Raw genomic sequence first — 21,840 nt, forward strand, 5'->3', positions numbered from 1 at the left:
AAAGCCCATGGTCGCCACAATCCGGCTGTTCGGGTACACGGAGGGAGAATTCAGAAAGTCCAAATCACTTAACAAGCACGTCTTTCGGGACACGTGGGAGGAAACCGGAGCACCCGGAGGAAACCCACGCAGACACAGGGAGAACGTGCAGACTCTGCACAGAGAGTGACCCAAGCCGGGAATCGAACCTGGGACCCTGGAGCTGTAAAGCAACAGTGCTGCCCACTGAGCTACCGTGTTTGGCACTCCTCACAGGAAAATGGCTGAGGATTAAACTTCCTACTCTCCTCGTACACAGTCATGCCAAGCCGATGAGGACAAAATGAGGGAGAAAGAGTATGCGTACTGTTTCAGCTAGATGTGAACTGTGACGAACAGCACAAAGCGTAAAACCTGCCAGACATCTAACGGGAGAGCCGGTTTGGATCAGAGACCAAGCTGGTTATGGGCAAGTGGTCGAACAGGAAGCCACATCCACGGTCCGACCTCATCCAAACCAAAAGTGGCTCCATGGGATGTAACAAACGTGTACTAGTTGCTACTCAGCGGCAACCGCCTACACAGTCGGAGCAATCATTTATCAAATCGAGCAGACCAGAGATGCTGTGCTGATTGAGAGATTCAGACGACAACCAAACTGGTGAACCCGATTCATCCATTAATTCTCCTTCTGCCCAGCAGAGTCTGAGAGATCACCCGCAGGACTCAAACCCCAAATCCCTCCAAAAGAGCCGTGGACCCATTTGGGTGGTGAAACCGCCACAGTGATTGTCCCTGTAGAAGAGAAATGGAAATCAGAGACTTGGAGGAGAGGTGTAGTACAATAGGTAGAATTGGGGACTTACTGGAGGAAGGGGTTAATTTTAACTCTGATAAGCTAATGAGACATTATACATCATCGTCAAACTGTGCCGCAATGTCTCAGGATCTCATTGGGGGGGGGGGGGGGGGGTAAGATGTGTTCCAATAAAATTTATATCTTCCTTACCTCTGTAGGTTCCATAAATATCCTGCATTGGCGCAACGAGACCGACAGTATTACAGGCTGTAGGACTGGAGAGGGGTACCCAGGTAGGGAGGGGCAAGGTTCTGCAGGTATTTGAAAACTCTGTTGCTGGCAAGGGCAGGACTGTCGCTTTACACAAACTGAAACAGATCAGGGGAGGAATTATTTCCTGCGATTTAAAAAGAGATACACTCCCCAAGCCCTCGGCAGTGCTGAAGGTTGGGGGGTGGGATGGGGGAGGAAAATAAATGAACCTCATTCCAACGTCTGCCGGATAAACAGCGCAGGGAATTCAACGGTGCATCGAAGGAGGAAAACTGCAGCAAATCACAAACCCGGCTCTCAAACCCATCCCAGCAGGGTGTCTCTTGTTCCATTTTACATTCAGCTGCTCATTATTCCGTGGGACCGATGGGCCCCCCGTAAACCAACTTCACCCATTCATCAGTTCCAATCTGCAGCCACCAGCAGGGGAAAGGAAATTCAAATCCAATTAGATAAATGCTCAGCACAAAAACAAAACAAAGTTCCCAATTTTGCAAACCCAGCTTCAATGCCGTCAAAGGGATTATTGTGAAGCTAAAATCTCCTGAATATCAGGACTCAAGTTACGCAGTCCGCACTTGGCTTTTTAAAATTGAGCTTTTCCCCAAATTACTAGGTGGGCACTTGTCAAAACCACAATGTAGCCGGGTCTCCGCGGGATATAAACTTAGAGGGTTTCACTCTGCCCCTCACCCCGACATGGGGGCCCTAAAGTTGGTCCTATTCATGAGCATCTGGATATGTAAATCAACACACACACACACAAGATCTGTTCATCAGATTACCAGGAGAGCAACACGAAGGCGGTACTACTGGACTAAAGGATTTATTCCGCATGACTTCTCGCCATCCCACAAGCATAGAGAAACCTCAGCCATGCCTACAAAGCCCCTTTTCAACAACCCTTGAATGTCATTCTGCCCGTGAACTATATGTATATATAGATATAGATATATATATATATATATATATATATATTATATTATATATATATATATATATATATATATGTAGAGGAAATCAATGGTATGAACGATTTATCCAGTCTCATCATTAAATCAACGGTGCTGAATGAAGACAAATCAATTCCCGAGTACAAATTAGGGGATTTCTGTGACTGGTCTCATTCCGAGATTTATCACCATATTCTATAACTTGGAAAAGGAAGTGCCTTCCTTCGCTGGAAACTGGAAATTTTGATTGAGTAAATAGGGAGAACAGGTTCCCAGTGGCAGGAGGGTGGGGAAGCGAGGTCGCAGATTTACGGTGATTGCCGAAAGAGCCAGAGTGGAGACTTTCTTATTCTTCTTTGAAAGGCAGCGAGCAATTACGATCTGCTTGAAAGGGCGATGGAAGCAGGGTCGATAATAACATTTTAAAGGGAGTTGCATAAATACTTGAAAATAGGGCAGCACGGTGGCGCAGTGGGTTAGCACTGAATGTCTGCACGGTACAATTCTACAACCCCACCCTTGATTCCGCAATGTCGCTACTTCCTGCCCAGTGTCTGAAAAACTCCTCAAACCCGCCAACCTTTCCTTCCTCTTCTCATACACATATGTCCATCTTCCACCTTCCCCCTGTCCACATAACGTTTGCTGATTTTCTCCGTCAGTGCAAAGCGGCTTGTGATGCAAAGGGCATGGCACAAATGGAACTCGGGAGCATTGAGATATGTGAAATAATTTCTTTGGAAGGATTTTATTTCTGCTCCTGCAACCCCCACTTCCCCATCGAAACCGTTCCCCCAGTAAAGCTTAAATCGGCTGTTAATAAGCATTCACTTTGCTCAGTGACAGTGAACTGACAATAATGATCTTTATTAGTGTCACAAGTAGGCTTTATTAACATTGCAATGAAGTTACTGTGAAGACCCCAGAGTCGCCACACTCGGGCGCCTGTTCAGGTACACGGGGGGGAGAATTCGGAACGTTTAATTCACCTAACACGTCTTTCGGGACTTGTGGGAGGAACAGTGGGCTAAACAGCTGGCTTGTAATGCAGAACAATGCCAGCAGCGCGGGTTCAATTCCCGTACGGTCTCCCCGAACAGGCACCGGAATGTGACGACTAGCGGCTTTTCACAGTAACTTCATTGAAGCCTGCTTGTGATAATAAACGATTATTACTATAAACTGGAGCACCCGGAGGAAACCTGCGCAGACACGGGAAGAACGTGCAGAATCCGCACAGACAGTGACCCAAGCAGGAATCAAACCTGGGACCCTGACGCTGACCCTGAAGCAGCTGTGATAACCACCGAGCAGAATCTCTTGCCTCCGTTTTGCAACTCCTGGAGCCCAAGTTGAGGCAGAAATGTACAGCGAGCACGATAGGTGTAAACTTGTATCCCACGTTTCAAAACCACTTGAAATCCATGAGGATTAAAACAGTAGCTGATTAGCGGCTGCATTTTCGCGAGCTCTGACGCTGCTCATCTTTCAATCCCTCTTTAAAGTCCTGCTGCACATTATTGCTTGTTCCTGATGTACACTGAGTCTTGCACTATGTCCCTGCCCGATCCAGGCTAGATTTTGGCGATAAGGAACCAGGTCAAGTTAAACAATCCCAGCCAAGTTTGAGCGTTGGCTGCCATGTTTTCGCAGTATCCATTTGAAGGCACATTGTATCCGGTCTTCGAGGCCTGGGGTCGGTCGGAGACCCCGGCCACTGGTCTGGTCTTCGATGCTCGTCGAAAGGAGTTGTAGGCGGTTGGACATGTTGGGTTGTCGCCTCCCGGCGGGGCCTAGGTTTCTTGCTGCCTGGGCTTCGGGATGGTGACATGGCGGAGGGGCGTCGCTCCGATGGAACCCTGGACGGATCCTGAATGCTGCTCGGCAATCCTGTCACAGCCCTGGTCTTTCCAGACTCCATGGATGGTGATATTAATAATAATAATCAAGTTTATTCTTGTCACAGGTAGGCTCACATTAACACTGCAATGAAATCACTGTGAAAAGCCCCTAGTCACCACACTCCGACGCCTGTTCGGGTCCACAGAGGGTGAATTCAGAATGTCCAATTCACCTGACAACCCATCTTGCGGGACTTGTGGGAGGAAACCCACGCAGACACGGGGAGAAGGTGCAGAGTCTGCACAGACAATGACCCAAGCCGGGAATCGAACCTGGGACCCTGGTGCTGTGAAGCAACAATGCTAACCGCTGTGCTACCGTGCCGCTCTATTATGATCCTGCTGTTCATCAATAATCCTGAACTTTATTCCCCTGCCACTATGCCGCTGATTTTATGTTATTGCTTTTTTTCCTGACAAGGGGGTCCGATATACAAGCTGTAGCCACCTGGGTTGGCCACTTCCCGACTTTAAAATGGAAATCCGCTAAGAATGCAGGGAAATTCAGTCAAACGCAGGAAAAACAAGCAGGTACAAAGTTTCCTGTATATCAGAACTTGCAGGAACCCAGACACCACTGAAACTAACAACCATCTACATATTGATGAGCAATCCCTGGGAACAATTGGAAACAGTTAAGATAAACAAGGCCAAGCCAGACTCCTCGGCGCCAGCAGGAGCCAAGACAAAGGAAGGCCAACGGGCACTTAGGAACCGCCCAGCGATCAGGGAACAGCTCCAGTATTGGAGAAATCGATCCAAGTGATCAGAACTTAGTCCAATCACTTAGAACCAGGTACGGGGTTCGTCCAAAAGGGCGCGAAGCCCCATGGGACTATAAAATAGAGTCCCCAAGTTCAATTCGTCCTTCTTGGCAGGGCCTCTCAGCAGCTCGAAACAACCCTTGACCGTGACCTGCCTAGCTGCCGCACCAACCAAGTAAGTCTCCATTCAACGCACGCTACGAGATAGGCGCTCCTAGCTACCAGTCTATACCAGCTTTGAATCCTGCAGACTCAGAATCGAACGAAAGGCCATTTGTTCCCCTAACCTGGTGGGCCAGTCCAAAGCTAAGTATTGGCCTCTTAGTATTAGAAATAGTCTAGTAAGTAGAGTTTTATACATGAGTACTGATTGACTGTGTAGAATAAATGTGTTTTGATTTGAAACTTACTAACTGGTGTATGGAGTTATTGATCATCACTTGAACTTGAACCTCGTGGCAGTATCATAAAGATACCTGGCGACTCTAGAGCAAAGGTTATAAAACAGAGCAAATTAAGTAAAGACACAACGGGCAACATTTACTGGCGACTCTGGTGGGACAACCAAATTAAGAACCAACCAAAAGATAGCAACAAAGCAGAGGCGGTTGTTACCTGCTATCCTGTTTGGCAAAAACCATACCAAGTCACTAGTGCAATAAGAGGTTTGTGCAGTATCTGCCTGGTTTTGCCTTTTTTATGTGCTGTACCCCTTGCATTTACAGGGGGGGGGGGGGGGGAGTAAATTTTAAACACTCCTCACTTAGTTTATAGAGAAGATGAGTACCACCACAGAAGGGTGGCTGGTGGATGGTTTGGTGTGGTGGTGGGTGGTATGGCCATCGTCCTCACTATGGGTGCAGAAAGCCCCCTGTTAGAACCCCAGTACATGTTTTTCTTTCGTGTTTTTCTTATTCTGGAATCCGTGCCTATCTCCTACGACAGCCCGGACAGACCATGTATCCTGGAGAGGACCGAGTTCCTTGTGATTCCTCTTTGTGGTTGGTTCCTCTGGAGTTGTTGGAGTAAGGGGAAGTATGTAACCGCACACACCCAAGTGTGGTCAGTTAAACCTAGTTTGACCTTGTTGTTTTCAATATTCCCTTGACTGTGTGGGTCGTGGCAGTGGTCGGTTGAGCAGGTAGGTTAGGGCAGGAGAAACTGTATTTAGCTGGGTTGGATGGAGGGTTGATTGGCTGGAGGAGTGGGTTTTCCCTTACCAGAGATGTCCACTTTTGGGGGCACCTGTTCTGCTCTCCCTCTCCAGGTGGGGTTTCACTGGGGAGATAGTAGCCTCTAGATGGCAGGGTTTGAGTGAGAATCTAAGTGCCATGGATCAGCATTGTTGGAGTCCTTCATGGGTTCGAGGGTCGGCTGAGTGAGGGAGATAGGCGCCCTCCTCCAAGTCATCTAATATATTGACTTCCAGGGCGCCCTCCATTTTGGAGCCTCGGGGGAGGCGGTGTTCTGTCTCTGGTGAGGCTACACTGTTCTGTCCCTGGTATCCTTTCTGTGATAGTGTACGGTACTGGACCTTGTCTGGCATTCCTTGGCTAATCCTGGTGTTCCACTCTTATGGAGGTTTCTTTTCCTTACTTGGGTAGGAGGCCTGGTTATGCAGGCCCCAATTTTGTACATTGTGTCTTGGTGGAGGTTTCCCTTACTGTTTCAAGAAGGGAAGGATCGTATCCCTCCCGAGATGCCCAGCAGGTGGCTGTCTGGACTATTCTTCGTCTCCTTGTTGATGGGGTTTCCTCGGAGGAGGATGGTGCAAATGTTCCAGCATTGACGGGGCCGGGGCAGTGCCTCTGAAGGGGTTAGCGAGGAGCGAGGTTGGTTCTGTCCCGAGTCCTGGCATGGTGTGGGTATCCTCGGCTTACTGGCTCTTGTATTACGAGAGTATACAATGTCGGGCCATGTCTTGTACTGTGGTCGGTGTGCTGTTGCTTGGGGTGTTCCTTCTTGGGCGGGGTGACCTGGAAGGCCGAATGAAGTTTCCAGTGAGCAGCTTTTTTCCTTTCTTATCTGGCAGTGAGGGGTGTGCACCAGGGGACCATGTGCTCATGGTTATGTCCTGGTACCCTGAGATCCTCTGCTCTTGGCAGCATCTTTTTATCCTGTCATTGTCACTGTGATGGGAGACACTAGCCGCAGTGATCTCAATCTAAACCAACTGAAAGAATATTTGCTGGTCTTCTCTGTATAGATGTGTGGAATGATTATCAATCTGTACTGAGCTGGAGTTTGTGGATTTGATGCGTCTGGTGGCGATATGTAAAAGAGCCACTTGGAACTAATGTCCTCGCAAATTTTTGCCGTAGTTTTTGTCTTCGTTATTTTGGGGTTAAATAATCATCGAGTGGTTCCTGCGAAAGACACAAGCTGGTCTTGAATCTGAGAAAAGGAAGTCCATTATGTGTTTACTGCTCTCTCTGGCACGATTGGAGCTGGGGAGGGAGGTGTGTTCTGTTGCATGTCCGAGCATGGCGCGGAGACCCTAGACTAGATTCTCGTGGGTTGTGCAAGCACTCGCTAAGTGGGAAGGCATGCACCATCTTACCCTGTTTTCATGGTCATCGCCTCCTCTCTCTCATTCTCTAGTCTATCCGTTGGTACATACAGGGGCACCAAGTTCAGTGATTAAGCTGAATCGACTGCGTTGTTTTCCTTCTGTCATTTTCTGTGTTCATGCACACAGACATTTACACTGAGATATTTACACTGTGCTGCACCAATCCGGAGGATTTGTTGCGTTATGTGGTAAAATTGAAATATATATATTTTTTTTAATGTTGCTGGCATTAGTATTGTTGATTCAACAGCTTCCAAATGTATTCCTTCTTGTCTTCATCTTGTCCACAGTTTGGTGATCCAATGAGGAAATAAACTGAGTTCTACCAACATTCTTGAAGGCATAGCTATGTATAATTTGTAATAAAATCAACTTGTAAAGCAATACCGAATTAAGTAGCTATGTGTACATGTTTCTACACGAGTCGCTGTATTGGCATGACAGAGCCATCTATTATAGAGTATCTTCCGATGTTTATGCTGAACTGCTAAATACCTCAGCTCATTCGGAACTGTGCACAGGAGCTGAATAAACATGTATGGCTCAGCTAACACAAACACTGAAGTGTCCTGTATTACTGGCCGTCTCCACTTGTGGCAATGCCGATTCTTCGCACTGTTAGAGATTGCACCAAATAACAGTGGCTTCACACAATGAAGTCACCTACATTCCTTGTTCACACAACACTCTGATTGAAAGAAAAGGTTGTGGAAATGTACTTAAATTTAATTTTTGGGGGAGGGGGGGGCAGCATGGTGGTGCAGTGGGTAGCACGATGGCGCAAGTGGTTAGCACGGTTGCCTCACGGCGCCGAGGTCCCAGGTTCGATCCTGGCTCTGGGTCACTGTCCGTGTGGAGTTTGCACGTTCTCCCAGTGTTTGCGTGGGTTTTGCCCCCACAACCCAAAGATGTACAGGGTAGGTGGATTGGCCACGCTAAATTGCCCCTTAAATTTGGAAAAAATGATTTAAATTATTTTATTTTTAAAAAAAACCTGAAGTTATGTTAATAACTGCTTTAAAACGAAAGGGGCTGGTCGGCACGGCGGCGCAGTGGTTAGCACTGTTGCCTCAAGACGCCAAGGGCCCGGGTTCGATCCTGGCCCCGGGTCACCGTTTGTGTGGAGTTTGCACATTCTCCCCGTGTCTGCATGGATTTCACCCCCACAATCCAAAAGGATTTGCAGGCTAGGTGAATTGGGCACGCTAAATTGCCCCTTAATTGGAAAAATAAAGAATTGTGTACTCTAAATTTATTTTAAGAAAACAGAAGGGGTACTCATGGAGAAACCCACTTTTTCTCCAACTTCGTAAAATTAATGACACTTGCGGGCATAAAAATTAATAGCATGAACTCTTTTAAGGTCCAAAAGAATTAATTGCAACCATTAAAGCATTCAGAACTCCTTCTCATTAAACAAGGTGCTTTTAGGATTACAAAAAATAAGCCCTTCTGTGACCAGTTCTTCGCAAGGACGTAGTGACGAGAGGGGTTGAATCTCATCACTTTCCGCATTTCGTCCAAAAGTAAAGGAGAAATGAGCTGCTTAGCGCAAGCAAGCAGCTCCCGGACTTCTGCAGCCTAGGGCAACCCTCGGGGTGAATTTGCCTCTTTCCTGCAGGCCAACCATCAGAAAATGGTGGTGAAAAGAAACATGCCTCACCAGGGGCCTTAACAAATCGCCAAACACCTGGACAAGGTCCAAACGCTAAAGCAACACCAACATACCCTGAAACCCGAGAGATGAGCAACTGCAGATTCCAACATGGCAACAAATCACAAGCACCTACTCTTTAAACTGCCTGCAGGTACAGGCATTACTCAACTATGAAAGAAAGTGTTGCTGTAAATTGTACAATCGTCCTTGCGGTTCCACTGAGCAATAATGAATTCCATTTACAAAGCAATCTACACCTCCGCTCTACAACCTCACATGCACATTCTTTGTGAAATGTCTTTTTTAACTGACCAAACTTGTAGTTTCTCAAAACCCTTGCTGCACCATTAATCACATCAGCATATATATACCATGGGGGCAGCACGGTAGCATTGTGGATAGCACAATTGCTTCACAGCTCCAGGGTCCCAGGTTCGATTCTGGCTTGGGTCACTGTCTGTCGGAGTCTGCACATCCTCCCAGTGTGTGCGTGGGTTTCCTCCGGGTGCTCCGGTTTCCTCCCACAGTCCAAAGATGTGCAGGTTAGGTGGATTGGCCATGATAAATTGCCCTTCGTGTCCAAAATTGCCCTTAGTGTTGGGTGGGGTTACTGGGTTATGGGGGTAGGGTGGAGGTGTTGACCTTGGGTAGGGTGCTCTTTCCAGGAGCCGGTGCAGACTCGATGGGCTGAATGGCCTCCTTCTGCACTGTAAATTCTATGATATAGAAGGGAGCCACAAACAGAGAGAACCGCAATCAATGTGACGACTCAATTTTATATTTCCTTAATTTGAGGTCTTATTCAGATTCAATTTGCCATTTAAAGTGGTCCTAAAATCTGCAATGAATAAATTGGGGTCCAGATTAGCTGACATGGTGGAGCTTCCAGAAATGCCAGTGCTGAGGTCTCCGATTATGGCACCTTGCTCATCCCTGCACTCTAAGCACTCCACTCTTGGCGGCCTTCCCAACAGCTGCCGTGGCCCGAAACCCTGGAGTCCCTTCCCCAATCGCTCCGCCCCTCTACCACTCTCTCCTTCTTTAAAGTACCCTTTTTTTTTTTTTACATTTTAACGTTTATTAAAGATTGACTTTTGCAGGGCTGTATTAGATAAAGTACGCAGTCTACCAATTCAAAACTCACTTGAAATTTGGACAATAGCATGGCAGGACATATATTTAGTGAACCACACAACCTCCCTTGGATTTCATGACAGAATCAGACACAAACTCAACATTTTAAGAGTTACTTCGGGAAACTAAGGTGTTCTATACTTACCCTCACCTCTCCCATAAAGAGCATTAGCATCATCTAATTCACTGCTAGCTCAGGGGGATTCTTAGGCTCTCATTTCTTTTACATTTCCACTGCTTCAGCTGTGATGAGAACTACCGCTTTTGTGATCTAGTCTAAGCGAATAAAGCAGGTCAGATGCAGCGAAGGACCCATTTTAAGTCACCTCTAAACTCTACCACATAGTACTTCCTCATCTACCGCCTTGTTGCCTCACGTATCAATGGAAATCAGACCGGCATTTAGGGGATTAATGCACTTTATTACAACTTAAATGTTAAAACAATGCTTTCATTTCTGATCATGAATCAGTTCAATAATACCAGTCCAGCTCTATTGCACGTAAAATGGTGAGCAGCAGGCAATTGGGATCGATGAATCCAACTGCAGACAGCTGATTTAGCATTTTTCAATTTCCAAAACATCCTTGACGAAAACCATGTATGGAGTAATACCATCTTCACGATAGTTTAACAATCCAACCATGCCATCGTGGTTCATGCACTCGCCGAAGAAAAACTGATAGTTTACAAAATTGGATAGAATCTCTGCAATGACTGCCTGGGCATTGTCAGTGAAAGTCGTCACTCCTTCGGGATGTTGTTTCTCTATTCTTTTTTTCAGGTCTTTCATATATTCCTTTATGTAAGTTCTGTCGGTGGTTTTTGCAAAGCTGACTTCATTCAGGTTGTGATTCAATATAATGTCAACACCTCGGACAGGAGAAGATTCAGCCTATTCACTGGGAAATTCTTGGGAAGCATTGCCACCGATTAAAGACTCATCAATCGATCCTTCAGTTCCGGAAATAACCTTCCCCTCCACCTCGTAGGTGATGCCCTTGGTGCCTTCCTTGATCGAGTAGATGTCGGAGAACATCTCGTCGCCGGAAATGAGCATTGGTAAAGCCTCATTTTGAAGCGGGCAGCGACGGGCGGCAGGAACAACAGTCGTGCAGAGTGGAGAGGAAAAAGCTAAAGTACCCTTTTGACCAAGCTTTTAGCCTCTCTTTACATGGCCCCAGTGTCAACTTTTGCCATGATAATCACACCAGTGAAGCACCTAGAGGTGCTCAGGGCACCAGATGTTATCATCAGTGGCGTGTCTTGAATCCCATCACGTTGACGGCAGGAGCCATTATTACCGTCCCGGACCATACCCCAACATTTGCTAGGATACCGGACAGAAACCTGAATATTTTGTTTAATTTGTAAGACTTGTGAGGAAAGGATACTTCGCTCCAGGAGTGATTCCACGCACGAATAGAGTTATGGTACATTAAAACAAACTTTATTACAAACACAGTATTAATTTTTTTTTCTTTCAAAATTTAGAGTACGCAATTAATTTTTTTCCCAATTAAGGGTTAATTTAGCGTGGCCAATCTACCTACCCTGCACATCTTTGGGTTGTGGGGGCGAAACCCACGCAAACACGGGGAGAATGTGCAAACTCCACACGGACAGTGACCCAGAGCCGGGATCAAACCTGGGACCTCGGCGCCGTGAGGCAGCAATGCTAACCACTGTGCCACCATGCTGCCCTTAACACAGTATTAATAACTCGCATCGTATAATTACAAGTAGCTTTCAATTACCAGTTAAACACTGCTTATCAATACAATGACACAATAAACCTTAACTGCTATGTTTATTTCCACTCAAAACAACACCCATCTCAAACCAAAATCCACTTTTAAATACAGTTAGCTGACTCTGGAATATTCGCTGTAAGAATTAGATTTGTCTTCTGGGTGCGGCGATGACCAGCTAAGTCGCACGTTTCGGCAGCTCCTGGTGGAACGGACGTTTGGGCTCTTAATAGGAGCCCCAACGGCAATTTTAACGGCTAAAAACACTGTGCGGTAAACCAGAAGGGAATCCCCCCTGGACATGGATGGAAAAAGGAGGGGAAAGTGGCCGGATTGCGGTGGATCCTCTAGAGCAGCGGCCAGGAAGGCAAGCACAAAGCAAGATGGCGTCGGAAGGTGGCAGTTTAATATGGGACCCTGACCAACAAGAGTTCCTGCGGCGCTGCGTGGAAGAACTTAAAAAGGAGATGAAGAAGGAGCTGTTGGCCCCGATATTACAGGCGATTGAAGGGCTAAAGGAGGAGCAAAAGACCCAGGAGCAGGAGCTTCGGGTCGTGAAGGCAAAGGCTGCTGAGAATGAGGACGAAATACAGGGCCTGGTGGTGAAGACAGAGATGCACGAGGCACAACACAAAAGGTGTGTGGAAAGGCTGGAGGTGCTGGAGAATAACGCGAGGAGGAAGAATTTAAGGATTCTTGGTCTTCCCGAAGGTGCAGAAGGGGCGGACGTCGGGGCATATGTGAGCACGATGCTTCACTCGTTAATGGGATCGGAGGCCCCGACGGGCCAGTTAGAGGTGGAGGGAGCTTATCGAGTTATGGCGCGAAGACCGAGGGCTGGAGAAATTCCTCGAGCCATAGTGGTGAGATTTCTCCGATATAAGGACAGAGAGATGGTCCTCAGATGGGCAAAGAAAACCCAGAGCAGTAGGTGGGAGAATGCGGTAATCCGCGTATATCAAGATTGGAGTGCGGAGGTGGCGAGAAGGAGGGCAAGCATTAATCGGGCCAAGGCAGTGCTGCACAAAAGGAAGGTTAAATTTGGAATGCTGCAGCCGGCAAGACTGTGGGTCACACATCAAGGGAAACACCACTACTTTGAAACGGCAGAAGAGGCGTGGACATTTATTGTCGAGGAGAAACTGGAATAAGCGGGCTAGAAAAAGAACGTTTGGGACAAAGTGGTGGGGCGACTACGTGGGGTGAAGGGGGGGGAAAATGGGGGAAGAGATGATTTCCCAAGTTGTTAATCCTGCGACCCTGTAACTTTTCTCTCTTCCCCATGTCGTGGGGGAGGAGGGAAGGGAGGATGAGGAGCTGGGGGCGCCGGCCATTGGGGGCGGGGCCAAATGGGAAGCGCGGGCTTTGTTCCCGCGCTATGGTAATCATGGCGGGAACAGGGAAGCAGGAAGGAGGGGGCCTCGCACAGTGGGGGACAAGGTCACGGGGGGAAGCCGAGGTCGGCCAGAGTTTGCTGACTTCTGGGAGCGCCGTTGGGGGGAAGATACGGCTACGTGGGAACCGGGTGAGGAGCTGGATTGAAAAAGGAGATGGCTAGTCGACAAGGGGGGGGGGGGGGGGGGAGGAGGTAAAGAGCCCCCCAACCCGGCTGATCACGTGGAATGTGAGAGGGTTGAACGGGCCAATTAAGAGGGCACGGGTACTCGCACACCTAAAAAAACTTAAGGCAGATATGGTTATGCTGCAGGAGACGCATCTGAAATTGATAGACCAGGTCAGACTTCGCAAAGGATGGGTGGGGCAGGTGTTTCATTCGGGGCTAGACGCAAAAAACAGGGGGGTGGCTATATTAGTGGGGAAGCGAGTAATGTTTGAGGCAAAGACCATAGTGGCAGATAGTGGGGGCAGATACGTGATGGTGAGTGGCAGATTGCAAGGGGAGGCGGTGGTTTTAGTGAACGTATATGCCCCGAACTGGGATGATGCCAATTTTATGAGGCGTATGTTGGGACGCAGCCGGACCTAGAGGCGGGAAAGTTGGTAACGGGTGGAGATTTTAATACGGTGCTGGACCCAGGGCTGGACAGATCGAGGTCCAGGACCGGAAGGAGGCCGGCTGCAGCTAGGGTGCTCAAGGACTTTATGGAGCAGATGGGAGGAGTAGACCCCTGGAGATTTAGTAGACCTAGGAGGAAGGAGTTTTTGTTTTTCTCCTATGTCCACAAAGTCTATTCACGGATAGACTTTTTTGTTTTGTGAAGGGCACTGATCCCGAAGGTGACGGGGACGGAGTACACGGCTATAGCTATTTCGGCCCACGCTCCAAATTGGGTGGACTTGGAGATAGGGGAGGAAAAAGAACAGCACCCACCCTGGAGAATGGACATGGGATTATTGGCAGGTGAGGGTGTGTGTTTAAGGTTGAGGGGGTGTATTGAAAGGTACTTGGAGCTCAATGACAATGGGGAGGTTCAGGTGGGAGTGGTCTGGGAGGCGTTGAAGGCTGTGGTTAGAGGGGAGCTGATATCTATCAGGGCACATAAAGGTAAGCAGGAGGGTAGGGAAAGGGAGCGGTTGTTGAAAGAACTTTTGAGGGTGGACAGACACTATGCGGAGGCACCGGAGGAGGGACTGTACAGGGAAAGGCAAAGGCTACACGTAGAATTTGACTTGTTGACTACGGGTAATGCAGAGGCACAATGGAGGAAGGCACAGGGCGTACAGTATGAATATGGGGAGAAGGCGAGCAGGTTGCTGGCCCACCAACGGAGGAAAAGGGGAGCAGCGAGGGAGATGGGGGGGGGGGGGGGGGGTGAGAGATGAGGAGGGAGAGATGGAGCGGGGAGCGGAGAGAGTGAATGGAGTGTTCAAGGCATTTTATGAAAGATTATATGAAGCTCAGCCCCCGGATGGGAAGGAGAGAATGATGTGCTTTCTGGATCAGCTGGAATTTCCTAAGGTGGAGGAGCAGGAGAGGGCGGGACTGGGAGCACAGATTGAGACGGAGGAAGTAGTGAAAGGGAGTGGGAGCATGCAGGCGGGGAAGGCCCCGGGACCAGACGGATTCCCAGTGGAATTTTATAGGAAATATATGGACTTGCTGGCCCAGCTACTGATGAGAACCTTTAATGAGGCTAGGGAAAGGGGGCAGCTGCCCCCGACTATGTCAGAGGCAACGATATCGCTCCTCCTAAAGAAGGAAAAAGACCCGCTGCAATGCGGGTCCTATAGGCCCATTTCCCTCCTGAATGTGGATGCTAAGATTCTGGCCAAGGTAATGGCAACGAGGATAGAGGATTGTGTCCCGGGGGTGGTTCATGAGGACCAAACTGGGTTTGTGAAGGGGAGACAGTTGAACACAAATATACGGAGGCTGCTAGGGGTAATAATGATGCCCCCACCAGAGGGGGAAGCGGAGATAGTGGTGGCGATGGATGCCGAGAAAGCATTTGATAGAGTGGAGTGGGATTATTTGTGGGAGGTGCTGAGGAGATTTGGCTTTGGAGATGGGTATATCAGATGGGTACAGTTGCTGTATAGGGCCCCAATGGCGAGCGTGGTCACGAATGGACGGGGGTCTGATTATTTTTGGCTCCATAGAGGGACGAGGCAGGGATGTCCTCTGTCCCCGTTATTGTTTGCACTGGCGATTGAGCCCCTGGCCATAGCATTGAGGGGTTCCAGGAAGTGGAGGGGAGTACTCAGGGGAGGAGAAGAACACCGGGTATCTCTGTATGCGGATGATTTGTTGTTGTATGTGGCGGACCCGGCGGAGGGGATCCCAGAGATACATAGAATTTACAGTGCAGAAGGAGGCCACCCAGCCCATCGAGTACGCACCGGCCCCTGGAAAGAGCACCCCACCCAAGTCCACACCTCCACCCCATCACCCAGCAACCCCACCCAGCACTAAGGGCAATTTTGGACACTAAGGGCAATTTAGCATGGCCAATCCACCTAACCTGCACATCTTTGGACTGTGGGAGGAAACCGGAGGACCCGGAGGAAACCCACGCAGACACGGGGAGAACGTGCAGACTCCGCACAGACAGTGACCCAGCGGGGAATCGAACCTGGGACCCTGGAGCTGTGAAGCAATTGTGCTAACCACCATGCTATCGTGCTGCCCTTGTTGACCTTGTTGACTACGGGTAATGCAGAGGCACAATGGAGGAAGGCACAGGGCGTACAGTACGAATATGGGGAGAAGGCGAGCAGGTTGCTGGCCCACCAACTGAGGAAAAGGGGAGCAGCGAGGGAGATGGGGGGGGGGGGGGGGGGGGGGGTGAGAGATGAGGAGGGAGAGATGGAGCGGGGAGTCAATGCGGATACTTGGGGAGTTTGGGGATTTTTCAGGGTATAAATTGAACATAGGGAAATGTGAGTTGTTTGTGGTGCATCCAGGGGAGCAGAGCAGGGAAATAGAGGATTTACCGTTGAGGAAGGTAACAAGGGACTTCCGGTACTTGGGGATCCAGATAGCCAAGAATTGGGGGACATTACACAGGCTTAATTTAAGATGGAGGAGGACTTTAAGAGATGGGACATGGTGTCCCTGTCACTGGCAGGTAGGGTGCAGGCGGTTAAAATGGTGGTCCTCCCGAGATTCCTTTTTGTGTTTTAGTGCCTCCCGGTGGTGGTCACGAAGGCTTTTTTCAAGAGAATCGAGAAGAGTATTATGAGTTTTGTGGGGGCCGGGAAGACCCCGAGAGTGAGGAGGGGATTTTTGCAGCGTAGCAGGGACAGGGGGGGGTTGGCACTACAGAGCCTAAACGGCTATTACTGGGCCGCCAATGTTTCAATGGTGTGTAAGTGGATGGGAGAAGGGGAGGGAGCGGCGTGGAAGAAATTGGAGAGGGCGTCCTGCAGGAGGACTAGCCTACAAGCAATGGTGACGGCACCGTTGCCGATCTCACCGAAGAAATACACCACAAGCCCGGTGGTGGTGGCTACATTGAAAATTTGGGGGCAGTGGAGACGGCATAGGGGAAAGACGGGAGCCTCGGTGCGGTCCCCAATAAGAAATAACCATAGGTTTGTTCCGGGGAGAATGGATGGGGGATTTGGAGCATGACAAAGAGCTGGGGTAGTACAATTGAGAGATCTGTTCGTAGGTGGGATGTTTGCGAGTCTGGGTGCGCTGACGGAAAAATATGGGTTGCCCCAAGGGAATGCATTTCGGCGTATGCAACGGAGGGCTTTCGCAAGGCAACAGGTGAGGGAATTTCCGCAGCTCCCGACGCAGGACGTACAGGATAGAGTGATCTCAGAGACATGGGTGGGGGATGGTAAGGTGTCGGACATATATAGGGAAATGAGGGACGAGTGGGAGATCATGGTAGATGAGCTGAAAGGGAAATGGGAAGAGGAGCTGGGGGAGGAGATTGAGGAGGGGCTGTGGGTTGACGCCCTACGTAGGGTAAACTCATCGTCCTTGTGTGCCAGGCTAAGCCTGATACAATTTAAAGGTTCTACACAGGGCGCATTTGACTGAAGCACGGCTCAGTAGATTTTTTGGGGTAGAGGATAGGTGTGGGAGATGCTCGAGAAGCCCAGCGAATCACACCCACATGTTCTGGTCATGCCCGGCACTACAGGGGTTCTGGGTGGGGGTGGCAAAGGTGCTTTCGAAGGTGGTGGGGGTCCGGGTCGAACCAAGCTGGGGGTTGGCTATATTCGGGGTTGCAGAAGAGCCGTGAGTGCAGGAGGCGAGAGAGGCCGATGTTTTGGCCTTTGCGTCCCTAGTAGCCCGGCGCAGGATATTGTTAATGTGGAAGGAAGCCAAACCCCCGGGTGTGGAGACCTGGATAAACGACATGGCAGGGTTTATAAAGTTAGAACGGATCAAGTTCGTATTAAGAGGTTCGGCTCAAGGGTTCACCAGGCAGTGGCAACCGTTCGTCGACTACCTCACAGAAAGATAGAGGGAATGGAAAAGAAGAAGACAACAGCAGCAACCCGGGGGGGGGGGGGGGGGGGGGGGGGGGGGAGAAAAGAGACCGGACGGACTCTCAGGGATATCATTGTATATGTATAGACACTTGTTATAGGTAATGTATACTGGATTGTTGGATTATATCTTTGGAGAGTAACTATTTGTGACAAGGCAGTTGCCACTTGGTTTTGTTTTTGTTTATTTATTTGTTTAAAATTGGCCACAGTTATTTATATTGCTTTGTTGTTGTTCAAAAGAAAAACTATGTACTGTTATGTTTGGCCACAAAATTTTGAATAAAATATATATTTTTTAAAAAAGAATTAGATTTGTCACGTATACTGAAGTACAGTGAAAAGTGTTATTCTGTGTACAGTAAAGAGATGCGTAAAGAGATATCTTGGATAAACCACTTTGAGAAAGAGATCGCCTTCAGGAACCAGCTGCAGATTCTTGCCTGTCTCAATTTACTAGTTGAACTGCCAGCCTTTGAAATTGCTCCTATCCTGTTCAGAGGCAAATCTTTACCGTCTGGAGGTCATCAGCTTATGGTCTGTCCCCTGTCAAATCTTTAACTGAACTGTTTGGATAGAAACAGCTTTTCTGTCCACAGGCAGATCTTTAACTGAACTGCATTGAGAACAGCAATTGTCCTCTGTTCACATTCCCAATCTAAAACTAAACTCAACTCCTGAAACTGTTTCAGCCCCTGGCTCCTCTCATCAACTCCATCATCTTACTAAGCTGAACACAGAGGGTGGGATTCTCCGGTCCGCCAGCAGCGGGTCATTCACTGGTGGTGGGATTTTATACTCCTGCTGCTGGTCAATGGAATTTCCCATTGTAACCACCCCACGCCGCCGGGAACCCTCTGCGCTGCAGGTGGGATAAATGAATCGCAACGACCGAAGAATTTTGGCCATTGTCTGCAATTATCTAACCCCCAGGGAACACTCTTGATATAGTCAAAAGTCTTTTAGCCCAAACTTTTATGATGCTTTAATTGCACCCACCTCCAAGACGTCCAGCTGTCCTTCAACCCAGGATTCTTAAAAACATGACTGCAGCAGTCATACACACACCAACCCAGGTTTTTAACCCTTACTGCACCCAATGCATATAATACAATATGTCTGGAATTGCTACATTCATCACAGCATCTTGCAATGCGGATAAACTTTCCATTCTAAGCTCCAGCACATTTCCAGTAAGGTTTATACAATTTATGCTATCATCCCAATCAACTTGAGTACTTCTTACATCATTTGTCCAACTTTTTCTCCTCCACAATATTAGCTCGTTGAGGCTTGATTCATGAAGCTGGCCCATCATATTCTATACATGGTCAACATTAAGAAGTCCTTGAGAATGTGTCAGCATTTACTTAAGAGCACGTGTTGAGACTAAGCACCATCCAAGTAGCATTCAGCAAGAATGACTCGGAAAGTATATTGGAGGTGGTGAGGGCTGCGTGCATCTTCAAACTATGCTGCTTCAGCTGTGCTCAGCTAGGCTAGGAATAGGGACTCTTTGATTAATCTCAACACTCTTGGCACTGGGGTGAAATTAGACAGGGCTCCTACCCATCCGCCACTCAATAAACTCCACCAGAGGGGGGAAAATGGATCAATGACCCTACCAACTGTCCTGGCTTGAGACAATTCACACCTCTTTTTAAAAAAAATATATATATTTTTATTCTCCTCCTTTTTCACATTTTCATCCAAATTTACACCCACCAACAATCAACAGTAACAAATACAATGTCAATCCCCTGGCCAACAATTCCTCCCTCCCACCAACCCACAAACAGCCCTCAATATTTTAAATACAAACATCAAAGGAAAGGATTCAGGAATCCACCATCCACCCATCTATAGTCACCAACAACATATACAGTCCAACATCCACCCCCCCACCCCCATCACCCCTGCTAATGTTCAATGTCATCCACTTCTTGAAAGTTCATAATGAACAAAGCCCATGAATTGTCGAACCCTTCCATCCTTCCCCTCAACTCAAATGTCATAGAATCACAGTCATAGAATTTACAGGGTTGAAGGAGGCTATTCAGCCATTGAGTCTGCACCAACCCCTACCTAAACCCCACGCCGCCGCCCTGTCCCCTTTATTCCCGTAACCCAGAAACTTTACCTAAGCTTTTTGGACACTAAGGGCAATTTAGAATGGCCAATCCACCTAACTTGCACATCTTTAGACTGTGGGAGGAACCCGGAGGAAACCCACGCACACACGGGGAGAACCTGCAGACTCCACACAGACAGTGACCCAAGACGGGAATCGAACCTGGACCCTGGAGCAGTGAAGCAACTGTGCTAACCACTATGCTACCGTGCTGCCCATACTTCACCTTCTCGAGTGCAATTCACACCTCTTTAACCTGTGATTATCCCTCTCCAGTCGCACCGTCTGGACCTGTAAAAATGTAATTACCTGCAAAGACTCGTATTCAAAGCGTCATTGAATGTTGCGTCATTGAATTTGTCTATATATGTGTTTGTGGAACCCATCTCTTCATTCACCCGACGAAGGAGCTGTGCTCCGAAAGCTATTGATTCGAAACAAACCTGTTGGACTTTAACCTGGTGTTGTAAGACTTCTTACTGTGCCCACCCCAGTCCAACGCCGGCATCTCCACATCATGGCTTCCATAGATCTAACCAGTCAGTCCCATTCATTTTTTAAAATTTGTACAATCCCTGAGCTCCAACACATCAGCAAACTCATCAAGGCGGAAAGAGGAAGCGTAGGAACATAAAGGTGGACAGGGCCTACTAATCCAAGAGTTGACAACTTTTCCAATGGACAACGTAGTGTAAATGATTCCATTTCCCCTTCTTGGTCTCCCCAGGTTCTGCAGTGAAGCCATTCTGGTTCTTTTTCTTTATTCTTTCAGGGGATGTGGGTGTTGCAGCCTAAGCCAGCATTTGCCGCTATCGCTATTTATCCTTCAGAGGTAGGTCGAGAGCCACCTTCGTGAACCACTGCAGTCCATGTGGTGTAGGTCCACCCACAGTGCTGTTAGGGAGGGGGTTTTGACCCAAGGACTGTGAAGAAAAGGCGATATAGTTGACAAGTCAGGATGGTGAGTGACTTGCCAGGGTACCGGAAGTGGTGGTGTTCCTAGGCCTCTGCCATCCTTGTCCTTCTAGCTGGTAGAGGTCAGGAGTTTGGAAGTTGCCTTGCTGAGTTCCTGCAGTGCATTTGGTAGATGGTACACACGACTGCCACTGTGCATCGGTGGTGGAGGGAATGAATGTTTATGCTGGGGGATGGGATGCCAATCAAGAGGGCTGCTTTGTCCTGAACAGTGTCAAGTTTCGTGTTGGGGCTGCACTCATCCAGGCAAGTAGAGAATATCCCATCACACTCCTGACTATTGCCTTGTAAATGGTGGACAGATCCTGGGGGAGGGGGGGTGACAATGCCAATGGAAAGTTATTTTATATTGTACCCGATCCACATACTCTGGTCTATTGTCCAGTGTATAAAATGAAAATCCTCAATAAAAACATTTAAAAAAATTTTTTTTTTTAAATGGTGTTGCAGCACCTTCAAATGTTCCCCTCCAGACAGTCCCTCAGTTCAAAATCTTACTGGAGGGAAGGCACTGCTGACAATGCAGCACCAACTCAGTAATGCACTCAAGTGCCAGCCGCGAGCATGCATGCAAATCCTGAAGCATGAGTTATCAACAAGGAACGTTTATATAAAATCTTTAATTCAATTAACTGTCCCTCGGCATTTCACAGAGGTGAAGGGTTACAAAATACACACAATCTAGACTCCCGGGCTGCTCGCCAGCCTAGGAGAAACGCGTTGACCCAGTTTTCACGTGTCTACAATTGTGCTGCAAGGTACACGGCCTGACCACTTGGGTAGAGCTGGTCTGGAATATCAGCAGGTTTCGCTGCAGAGCTCCAAGTGAGGGAATTCGGAGAAGCATTGGAGGGGAACTTACATCCTATCTGAGAACAGTCTGGAATGTAGCACAGAGACAGATACAATACCGCATTGCCCCTGACGTGGTTCACCGGGTAGCGCTCGTCTGGGTCATGGCTTCAAGTCCCATTTGAGTAAAAGAGGTTCTGGGCTGTCGCTCCACCATCGTACTGAGAGGGTGCAGCACTGTTGGAGCTG

At 48.3% G+C, this 21,840-nt stretch overlaps 1 protein-coding gene and 1 pseudogene across 1 annotated transcript in view; both read right to left on the bottom strand.

Annotated features, from left to right (window-relative positions):
• Window positions 1-21,840, bottom strand: part of ndst2a (N-deacetylase/N-sulfotransferase (heparan glucosaminyl) 2a) — a 630,597-nt gene that overhangs the window by 479,906 nt on the left and 128,851 nt on the right. The gene's annotated exons all lie outside the window — the stretch shown is intronic.
• On the bottom strand, window positions 10,556-11,106 carry LOC140403450 (translationally-controlled tumor protein pseudogene; annotated as a pseudogene).

The sequence above is a fragment of the Scyliorhinus torazame genome, chromosome 28, assembly GCF_047496885.1.
Source record: "Scyliorhinus torazame isolate Kashiwa2021f chromosome 28, sScyTor2.1, whole genome shotgun sequence".
Lineage (NCBI taxonomy): Eukaryota > Metazoa > Chordata > Chondrichthyes > Carcharhiniformes > Scyliorhinidae > Scyliorhinus > Scyliorhinus torazame.